We start from the raw sequence: 10,511 nt of genomic DNA on the forward strand, positions 1-10,511 counted from the left end.
ACTGAAATTCATAAAATGTGTGGACTAAACTATGTACTCAGACTTTCTAATTGCAATTCTGAACAGTTACAGTAATGAAGACTGTATGATACTAACATTAGGGTTGACATGGATGAAACAGTTGTATTTATGATAAACTCTTTTCTGGGGGTGGGAAGAATGATAAATCATTAAGTTAGTGGGAGCAAAAATAGTCTTTTTAGAAAATGGTCTCAGAACAATTAGTCATGTGCAGTCGAAACACTTCTTGTATTTCCCACTGTCAGTAAAATTTGAAATTGATCAAACATCTAAATGTAAGATATAAAACCATGAACACCTAAAAGAAAACAGAGGTTGACAGCTTGGTTAACTTGTAATATATCAGCAACAGTCATTTGAACATAACGTTAAAACATAAACAACGAAAGAGAAAACACATGTAATAAACACCAGTGCCAGTGATCCAGATGGTATGCTGGAGAAACTGGAAACACAGCTCATAGAATGGGAGCAAATACTTGCAGACCATACATGCAGAGCAAGTCCATGTCTGTAATCCAGAAAATATGGAGAATTCATACGGAACAATATAGAAACAATCCATACATATCAAAGGGTTTGAACAGACATTCGTTAATGATTTACAAATGGCAAAGACATTGAAAGATGCTAAGGATTAGTAGCCTTTGGAGACAGTAGTGTGTTTCAATGTCCTTTATCTATATTATGTAATCTTCTCCTCTTACACTTACCAAATATTTACTAATATTATTTATTAATATTTGACAAATGTAAACAATTTTATAAAACTTAAATTCAGTGGCTGTTTCTTATTTAAATATTTAGAGTGGTTTGATTATTTCAACTTTACGAGTCAAAATAAATTATGAGACCATAATTTTTCAGAGTATTTTGGTATGAAGAAACATTCATAAAAGTATGTTCATTAAAAAATGTGTGTTCAAAATATCTAGAGGGTGGGGATTGTAAGTCAAGGACTGAGAACTTGCCTAAAATAGACAAGGGGTTGAGCTTGATCTCCATTACTGTAAGTAATCACTCATTAACCAGCATGATCAAGTAATCAATCAAAATCTAGAACTTTTGTATGTGTAAAGGATAAGAATTTCTGAGATGGGTACACACGCAGATGGGCCATAGAAATGCTAGAACTATCATAAGAGCCGAAAAGGGTACCACACTGGATGGAACAGGCATCCCCCATCTAATTCATAGTGGTACTATGCTGAGAATTTAGGCCTTGCAGAGAGGATACACACATTTACCTTGACTGCAAGAGTTTCACAGCACACCAGAAGAAACAAGCATCAATGGAAAACAGGACCTGATGGACAAGGAGGGAATGCAGTGGGGTAAGCGCTTGTTGCCCACCCTACATACTGCCCATCTTGGTTTGCTTGTGGTTATCACAGTGACCCAGTATTCCTCCATCATGGCGACTAAAATGACTCGCTTGGCCAGGGCTCAGCCATGCAGGAAGAGAAGAGGCCACTCAGCTAAGTCCAATAATAGAGACTGTTCATGTATTCAAAATCCCACAACTTCCAGGAAACACATAATTAGACTAGCTCACGTAGGGACCCACTTTTACATCCTCCCTCTTGTCCTTCCTCGTTCCCTCCCTCCCTTCCTTTTACTAAACAAATGCAGACCCCCACTACTGAAAAGCTTGAAGTCAAGTTTCTCTCATCTAGGGAAACTTCAGGGGACAGCGGATCAAGAATGCAGTGGCACTGTGATTACAGTGTCTCCCCTGCCACATAATTGGGAGATTCTGTGTACAGTAAAATACTCTGTTGCTCTGCATTTCTGTTTTTCTCTGTGTTTGTCTTGTGTGTCTGTCTGTCTCTGCCTTTATCTCTGTATGTGCATGTAGAGGTCAGAGGACGACCTCCGTTGTTATACCACAGGTGCCATCCACCTTTTTTAGGAGACAAAGGCTGTCACTGGTTTGAAGACCACCAAGTAGACCAGGGTAGATGGTCACTGACCTCACTGATCCATCTGCAAGCCTCCCAAGACTATAACTCACAATGCCGGAGTTTCGTTGTTATCATTTTAACATGGGTTCTGGGGTCTCTGGCTTTTATGTTTGTGAGGTAAGAACTTCACTGACTAAGCCATCTTCTTAGTCCCTTTTGTTTTTAATTTCTACCATCCTTAGACTTTTAATTTTACTAGGTTATTTTGCATTAGTCAATAGCTCACTTCATAGTGGATCTGAAATTGTTCTTTAGCCTCTATCAGAATATTATACTTTTAAATAAATCACGGATTCACTGGCAGTCTTGTTAAACTATAAACTTGGATTCTGTAGGTCTGGATGAAGCTTGAGACAGCATTTCTAACAAACTCCCAGGCGACATCAGTACAGATAGTCCATGCATCATTTTGACTAGAAAGGCAAGATTATATCTTTAATGTTTTAGTATGTATCAAGGACTTTAGATCCTAGCCCCGCAGAAACTTGATGAAGATACCCAGGGGGGTCTCCACCCTCTCAGAGGAGAAAGAGGTCGGGTGGGGGGGACTGTGGTAGGGGAACCAGGAAAGGAAGGCAGTGATCGGAATGTAAAGTGAATAAAAAAAAAGAACTCCAGTGTTTAGTATATATGTATTTAAAAATCTTGGACACTGAAGAACACACTCACTGGCGAGCTGGGGGGAATCAGGAAATGCTGTAGCTGGAACTCTGCTCCTCTGTGTTTAAATGATTTAGAGCAGACATGATTGTGTCTTTCTCAGCCCTGGTATCTCTGATGTCAGGAAGAATATTTGATCACCACAGTGTTCACAGTAGCTCCTAGCACATGCCTCATGATAAGCATCTGATAGCGGTCTATCCAGAGTTTCTTCTTTAGGCCCAAAGCTACTGTCCAATGTCTCACAGCTTTATCTAATGCTTAAATTTCCAATTCTCACAGTGACTCACATGCTGAGGAGACTCCAGAAGGCTACTTGGATAAACATGAAAAAAGAAAAAGTCGAGTCTACTTTTGTCTCTTGAAGGAGCTCTGTTTTAACTCATGGATTTAAATTACAGGACCATTCGTATTTCATACAGTGAAGGAGTACTTGTCAATAAACTCTTATTAGTGGCATCGATGTTGTCAGAAGTCTTTAGGAACTTGACTGTGAGAATGAAAATTGATCTGCACAAGACCTCCGAAGATAAAAAGGGATGATCTCATCTTCCGTTTACACATCCTCCCAGCTGTTGCAACTGCTATGCCCAGCTTTACACCAAATAACAGAGAATAATTGATGAAATCAGAGGTCTCTGCCTAGAAAAGCAAATCAACCTGGTCTGATGTTCCTGCTCTGCTATGCCGTTGCTTAAATTTTTAATCAAAGATTGTGTCAAGAAATAGTGCAGAAAAAGTTAATGTCTGTCTGGGGTCCTTGGGGGGTGGTGTGAACCAATACTGGGGGGAAACTCTGTGCCGTGTACTCATAAGCGCTTTGCTCTTTATGAGAAGGCACTTCTTGCCAGTGACATAAAGAGGCACAAGGAGTTTTTAGCAAAAATGCTCTTAGCTTGGTCGATATGGCATGTTAACAGTTTGCCTAAAAGATCTTTCAGATCAAAAGAAAATCTCAATCACTCACTTCTCTTTGGATGTGGGGTGGCTTGGGATTACTTTATCCATTAGGATGCTGCAGAAGAGAGCCTAAGCTCAAACCATGGCATTTCTGCCTTGTTTACTGAAACTGGCATTCTCCAGGTCCTAAAGTAGGGTGTAAAAGAGTCCAATTATCCCAGAGCAATTGTGTTGGAGGGATTTGTTTTCCTTTTTCTTTTTTCTTTTCATTTATTGGTTATTTTCTTTATTTACATTTCAAGTGTTATCTTCTTTCCCTGTTTCCCCTCCAAAAACCCCCTATCCCATTGCCCCTCCCCCTGCTTCTATGAGGGTGCTCCCACTCACTCACTCACCCACTCCCTCCTGCCTCCCCACCCTGGCATTCCTTTACACTGGGGCATTGAGTCTTACAGGACTAAGGGCTTCTCCTCCCATTGATGCCAGACAAGGTCGTCCTCTGCTACGTATGCAGCTGGAGCCATGGGTCCCTTCATGTGAACTCTGATTGGTAGTTTATTCCCCAGGAGCTCTGCGGTGTCTGGTTGGTTGATATTGTTGTTCTGTCTATGGGGTTCCAAACCCCTTCAGTTCCTTCAGTCCTTTCTCTAACTCCTCCATTGGCTCTGTATTTGTCAGTCTCTGGCAGAGCCTCTCAGTGGACATCTACACCAGCATGCACTTATTGGTATCTGCAGTAGTATCTGGGTTTGGTGACTGTATATGGGATGGATCACCAGGGGGGGCAGTCTCTTGATGACCTTTCCTCAGTCTCTGCTCCACACCTTGTCTCTGTATTTCCTCCAGTGAGTATTTTGTTCCCCCTTCTAAGAAGGACTGAAGCATCCACACTGGTTTTTCTTCTTTTTGAGCTTCATATGGTCTGTAAATTGTATCTTGGGTATTCTGAGCTTTGAGGCTAATGTCTACTTATCAGTGAGTGCATGTCATGTGTGTTCTTTTGTGACTGGGTTACTTAACTCAGGATATTTTCTAGTTCCATCCATTGCCTAAGAATTTCATGAAGTCTTTGTTTTTAATAGCTGAGTGTGTAGATGTACCACATTTTCTGTATCCATTCCTCTGTTGAAGGGCATCTGGGTTCTTTCCAGCTTCTGGCTATTATAAATAAGGCTGCTATGAACATAGTGGAGCATGTGTCCTTGTTGTATGTTGGGGCATCTTTTGGGTATATGCCCAAGAGAGGTATAGCTGGATCCTCAGGCAGTTCAATGTCCAATTTTCTGAGGAACCTCCAGACTGATTTCCAGAGTGGTTGTACCAGTCTGCAATCCCACCAACAATGGAGGAGTGTCCCTCTTTCTCCACATCCTCGCCAGCATCTGCTGTCATCTGAGTTTTTGATTTTAGCCATTCTGACTGGCGTGAGGTGGAATCTTGGGGTTGTTTTGATTTGAATTTCCCTGATGATTAAGGGTGTTGAACTTTTCTTTTGGTGCTTCTTAGCCACTCGATTTTCCTCAGTTGAGAATTACTTGTTTAGCTCTGTACCCCATTTTTAATAGGGTTATTACTTGTAAACACAAGGAGGAGACATGTGTAGGTGTTCTTGTTGGTATCATAGTTGAACTCAGCTTTCAAGTCACACCAACCCAGGCAGGAGATGGCATGTGAGTGAAGAAGTTCCAGGCATTTCAGTCTCTTGGGCACGTGCATGCCAGATAAGGCCTAAGTCATTGTGGAGCAGATATAAACCATCTTCATTGTAATCTATCTGAATTAATGATTGGCAGAATTCACAGGCATAATATCATGGTTCTTATTTTTATACTATGAGTTTTAGGCGATTTGTTTGCATTAATAATAATAATAATCAGTCAAGACTCATTGGTCTACAAGTCATGAAAACAACATGCAAACTAGCATAAGATAAGAATCTTCTAGAAGATGTATTTGGAAAAACCACCAATGGAGCCCCAAAACACTACCTCATAGTTCTGCCACAGTGAGAGCAAAATGGCTAATGGCCCCATTTGCCTGAGCAAGATCCATTATTGTGTGCACACGAGTCCAAGAGCCCCACAAGGATAGAGGTGCAAGATTTCACACATAAAAACACAGGTGCACATGAACTATTAGAAATTTACTTATACTAAAGTTATTATCTGAATTCAAATTCAAGTTTAAACTGGGTGTCTTATATGTAGTTGGGCCACTGCACACATGCTACTCCCAAACCATGACTAAATGTGGCAGGGTTTTATGCTGGGTTGCTCTTCGGCGATAGGGCATAGAGGCTGACTGGTTCAGCGATTCTCCATTGTATCTGTTGAGCTTTCTTTGAACTTTTTTTGTAGTTCATGTAGTTGCCCAACCCTTAGTTTATTATTTTTAAAAGAGTTGACCCACAGCTTGGCTTCATGACCCTCCCTGACTCCTTTGGCTCCCTCTGCATTTCCTGTCACCAACATTGGCAGAGTTTATATGTCATAGTAACAGCCAAAGAACCCAGCATGAATGAAATATGCTGACTAACCAAGCCACAGAGATAACTCTGGGTAACCCGAGGGCCAGGATCTCAAGTCTTCCCTATCACCTTTGGCCCATTTCTCCTTTCTGCTTTCCTCTGCTCTCACCAAAAATAGAGAGCACAGGCATCTCCTACCATTATCGACAAATAGAAAACACAGGTACCTCCTACCATTAGTGACAAACTACACATGACAACTCTTATCAGTCGTTGTCCATTAGAAATCACAAGCCTGTGACGCTTCACAGAGGAGCAATTCACAACATGAGTTGGGAAGATGAACCCAAAAAGAAAAAAGTCTTGCAAAGAGGATGAGATAAACACTGAAGCCTGGGGCTGCTGAGGTAGGAGTAGAGGCATCATGGGGCAGAAAAACTAAAAAGAGGGTGTTTAGAAAAGGACCTGCAGATTCTCAAAGAGGCTGGCTACTACATGCACACTTGCTACATGAATAACTTACCTATTGTGTGACCCTACAAGAACTCACAGGGAGTGAGCAGAATGAAGATGTTCCAGGGATCTCAAAGTACTTAGAGATATAAAGATTAAGGAAGACCTCATCTCACTGCAAATGCTGAGAATGAATTAAGACATTACGGAAGGCACACTTTCAGATTAGGGATCATGCCTTGAAATAAAGATAATTCTGATGCATTCTAACAATGTGCATAGCTAAGCCCAACAAGCTTACATTATCTTATAAGCTCATCTATCTACCAAAACAAAAGCCCACACTTCTCAAAGGAAAAATCTTGTCTAGCATATTATAAAAAGTATTCAACCTGGAAAAACCTGATCAGGAAGTAAATTTTGATAGAAATAATCTCAGAGATGATGCAGCAGCTGGGGTAAAGACAAGGAGTTTAAAAATTAATATAAATATCTTTAACTGTTTAAAGGAAAAATGGATTTTTTTTCCAATTGATAAGACGGGGAGTTAAGCATAAGAACTAGAAAGATAAAAAGCAAATGGACCCGAAAACTGTAATGTCTGAAAAGAACATTCTACTGAGAAAACATAAGAGGAGATTGACGCTGGAGAAGAAAGGAGGTAAGTTCAAGGAAGCTATCAAACAGATGAACAAGGGAAACATCAACTAAAAACAACAAAGAGAGAAACATCAGTTCCTGTCCATTACTTGCACACTGAAGAGTGGATCCATTATGAGCAGCCCTCCAAGAAACAGGATAGGTAGGGCTAATTCTGGTGGATGATTGGGGAAAGGCCCCTTAGGTCTGTTACTTTTTAAGGCCTCTTTGCAAGTACATTTTCTGAGTTAGAGGGGTTGGGATGCTGACTCTGTCCAAGCCCGCCCTCTGCTGGTCAGAAAGAGATGTTGACGACTTCCATCATCCCTGGAAACAGTAAGAAAAAAAAAATGAGTCTTGTGCTTTATGTATTTTTAATCCCATGATAACTTGCGGGCATAGAAGAGAAAGAGGAAGGGAGGAAGGGAAAGAGGGACAAATACGGACAGATAGAAATGGAGACCAATTGATGGATAGTGTGTCTATCAGCAGGTTGGACTCACTTCTCCTTTGTCCAATAGTAGAGGAAAATGGGCTTGGGTCATCCTAGACCCGCTGGCCTTAATGAAGCCAATTAACCTTAAACTAATCAGATTTAAGCTCAGAGAACTTAAATTCCTCATCAAACACATACATCAGTACTTCTTCTCCAGTCCCTTTCAAATGTAGAAGACAATGTGCATCACAGCATGGTGACTATGTCTTACTATGAATTGAGCCGCAGGAGCTGGATCCCAGAAACATCCCAGGAGCTGCGTTTTACCACCTAGATTGACCAATGGTGTGAGCACTGACTTTCCTACCAGAGTTCAGTTTAAGGGGAGGACCCATGTGTCTTCTGTCTTCACATTCTCTCAGAGCTTGGTTTGGGTTTTGGAGCTGAATTAGTGAGCAGACAAAGATCGTGGAGGTGCCTAGGTTCTGTTCCTTTGTTTTGTTCTAGGTAAATTTGAGAGCGATTTAAAAACTTATCCAAAGCATCAGTCATGCGAAGTGACAGACAAGGCTCGATTCCAAGTGTCCTTGTTCCTAAAGTCAGACCAGTTCAGTCACCATGCACAGCATCCTCATGCCCCCCAGAGGGAAAGGAAGGGCAATCTTCATCTCTTGCTTGAGGAACCCAGCAACATCCCACGCTACACGGGGCATTGCCAGTTGGTCTTCTGCTCTGCTTACTCTTGGGGAACATGAAGCCATCATCCTTTGTGCTCACGAATGCCCTGTGGTCTTTTTGGAGCTTCTCTCATCCTACCCACGGCTTCCTTCATTCTCAGGCTTCTTTGTGGTCCTCTCTGCCATCTTCATCTACCTTCCCTCTGCCACAGTTTTGGTCTTTGGAGCCAGTTTTCCTTCATCACATATCCTAGAGTTGTAGGGTGTCCTGAGGTAAAAGGGGTGCTGACTTAGCATGACTCCCAGTCTTGTTGGAAGGGCTTCTGCTTCTTTGCCTGGAATTGCATTATAGAAGCCACTCCTGTGCTTTCTTAGTTTGATGATCACTTCTCATAAGAAGCCTAGCTATGGGGCAGCTCACTGCATGATCTGTTGGTGCCCCTGCCACCTGCATTGCCTCTGCCACCCCGAGGCGCCCACCGCTGCCTGTGCCGCCTCAGGATCAGCTGTATGATTAGGCCAGAATTTTCAATGAGTAGACATGTTCCTCAGTTCTGTGGTGTTCCTGGTCACACATTTATGGAGTTTCTGAAGGGCAGTGAAAATTACTGCGGGCACAGCACAACCTCTATGCAGACAAGTGAACTGTAGAAATTCATTTCTTCTCTACCAAGAAGCCCATAAGAGTGGATAACCGGGACACAGGCATGTTGAATTGAAATCTGCAGAGTATTTTCCGAGAGCTCAGACCTGGTTGGGGTCGACCTCGGTGCACTTTCTGTATTGCCTCAGTATTCCTGGATTGAAGAGTCACTGCTTCTTGTGAGGAGTTTCATTTCATTGCCCGTTTCTCCTAATTCATACTCAGAGCTCTGAGAATTTCAAGTGCATATATTGAATATTGGAGTAGACTTCAGGGTTATTTTTTGGCTTTGTTTTGAATCATTTCTGTATTCAATTTTTAATTATTTCATAACCCTATTGGATTTTTTAAAAAAACTAAATTAACATGGCTCCAATGAACCGCCCTGCTCCTGTGGAAGTCACACACAAGAACATGAGATTTCTTATTACACACAATCCAACCAATGCGACCTTAAACAAATTTATAGAGGAATTTAAGAAGTATGGAGTCATCACAATAGTAAGAGTATGTGAAGCAACTCATGACACGACTCTTGTGGAGAAAGAAGGTATTCGTGTTCTTGACTGGCCTTTTGATGGTGGTGCACCACCATCCAACCAGATTGTTGATGACTGTTAAGTCTTGTGAAGAACAGGTTTCATGAAGAACCTGGTTGCATTGCTGTCCATTGTGCCGCAGGCCTTGGCAGAGCTCCAGGACTTGTTGCCGTGGCATTAATTGAAGGTGGAGTGAAATATGAAGACGCAGTACAATTCACAAGACAAAAGCAGCACAGAGCTTTTAATGGCAGGCAACGTTTGCATCTGGAGAAGAACCATCCTAAAATGCGGCTCTGTTTCAAGGATTCCAACAGTCGTAGGAACAGCCGTTGTGTTCAATAAAACTGGTATGCCTGATGCCATTGCCTTGGAAGTGGAGGGTCAGATGGGACCTGATTTGGCATATGTAATTACCTAATGTGTCGGGTAAGACTTACCGAGTAAGTCTATTGAAGCTCCACTGGGATACGGAAGAACAGTTTTACCAGGCCTCAAGCTCGACAGAATCACAACCTCTCTGTTTGGGCTATGATCAACATGTTTGGACACTTAGCAAAAAGATTTTTGCTGGTCAGCATTTAAAATGTGCTTAATATTTGTGCCAATTGACCTTTCCTAAAATAGGTATTGAGTAATGTCTTTAAATGTACTCCTGTGCCAGTCTATAAGGAATTTAGGATTAGGCGCCAAAATACCCAGCACGATACGTGTATATTTTTAACATCATACAGAACCAGGATTCCAGGAACTAAGAACTCCCCAGACCTTCCATGGTTTATTCCTTCAGTTGTTTCAAACACCGCAGGGCTTCTCTCACTATCTGCCTGCTCACTCTATGTTTACATCTCCCACACTTACTCCAGAATACATCAGGTTTGCTTAGCCATCATTCTCTTTTTTAAAAGTAAGTCTTGTGGTGACTAATGTCTCTGTCTTATTTTGTGCTGTTTTGGAAAACCTGTTAAAAACCAACATTGATACAGAAGCAAATATCTTCAATAATGTCTCCAGACAAAAAGCCTTATGGTTAATTTAATGTTTGCACTCAGAGGTGCAACCCAACAGGGAGAGCCTGAAAAAGAGGAGGCTATTAAGTATTTTTAGTCATA

General features: G+C 41.6%; 1 pseudogene; it reads left to right on the top strand.

Annotated features, from left to right (window-relative positions):
* Positions 1-9,143: 9,143 nt before the first annotated feature.
* On the top strand, positions 9,144-9,744 carry Ptp4a1-ps2 (protein tyrosine phosphatase 4A1, pseudogene 2; annotated as a pseudogene).
* Positions 9,745-10,511: the final 767 nt, after the last annotated feature.

The sequence above is a fragment of the Rattus norvegicus genome, chromosome 1, assembly GCF_036323735.1.
Source record: "Rattus norvegicus strain BN/NHsdMcwi chromosome 1, GRCr8, whole genome shotgun sequence".
NCBI lineage: Eukaryota > Metazoa > Chordata > Mammalia > Rodentia > Muridae > Rattus > Rattus norvegicus.